A 1,018-nucleotide genomic window follows, 5' to 3' on the forward strand; every position below is an offset into this window, starting at 1 on the left:
ATTTAACTCATTCAAGATGGCAAAGATGTCAACCAAGTAAACTATTTTCTGCAGTTCACTTTTATCACTGAAAAGGGCTTCGAGCTGAGGTCTTGATTTCTGATTAAAAAACGTTTTGAGTTCATCACGAAGCTCAAAAACATGTCTTAAAACTTTTCCTCTCGACAACCATCTCACTTTAGTGTGAAATAAGCAGAGCATTATTTGGTGCATGCAACTCATTGCACAGTTGTGAAAACAGTTAATTGTTTAAAGTGCTTGCCTTACAAAATTGACCAAACTTATGATGCTTTTCATTACGTCATGTAACTCTTGTGGCAGCGACTTCATGGCTAATATTTCCCAATGAATTCCGATGGCCAGTGAGTTCCGATGACTTTTGTTGACTTATTCAGTTCCAAACTTTGAAATCCGGATAGACATCCTAGCATAGCTGGAGCACCGTCTGTGCAAACACCACAAACCTTTTCCCAAGAGATCTTATGCTCTTTCAGAAATGAACCAACTGTGTTAAATACATCACACGCAGTAGTTGTTGTTTCAAGAGGTTTGCCCCCAAAAAATTCATTTTTAAGTCTCCGTTATTTATATTCCTCATATAAACCAGTAACTCTGAATAGTTTGCAATGTCTGTAGATTTATCAAGCTGGATGCTAAATATTGGAAGTGGAGCAGATTTAACTTCCTGGATGACCTGATCAAGAATATCAGCAGACATGTCATCTATTCTTCTGCACACAGAGTCGTTAGATAAGGAAATTGCACTCAATTTCGTAACAAATTCATCTCTGATCACAATTATAACAATGTCTTTGGCTTCTGGCAACAGTAAATCCTCAGCAATGGTATGAAGTTTCATAGCTCTGGTGATTCTGAGTGCCACCAAATAGGAAGCTTCAATGGCTGCTACATTTTATTTGTGGTACTTGCCACCAGTGTCAAGTCTGGCTTTCTTGAGTCCATCAGCTTTGCTTCTAAAATAGTTGGTATCCTTGCCGACAAAGCTCAGATGCTTGCT

This window comes from Echinops telfairi, unplaced genomic scaffold (assembly GCF_000313985.2).
Source record: "Echinops telfairi isolate 266 unplaced genomic scaffold, ASM31398v2 ScPeMD7_1;HRSCAF=3_1, whole genome shotgun sequence".
Lineage (NCBI taxonomy): Eukaryota > Metazoa > Chordata > Mammalia > Afrosoricida > Tenrecidae > Echinops > Echinops telfairi.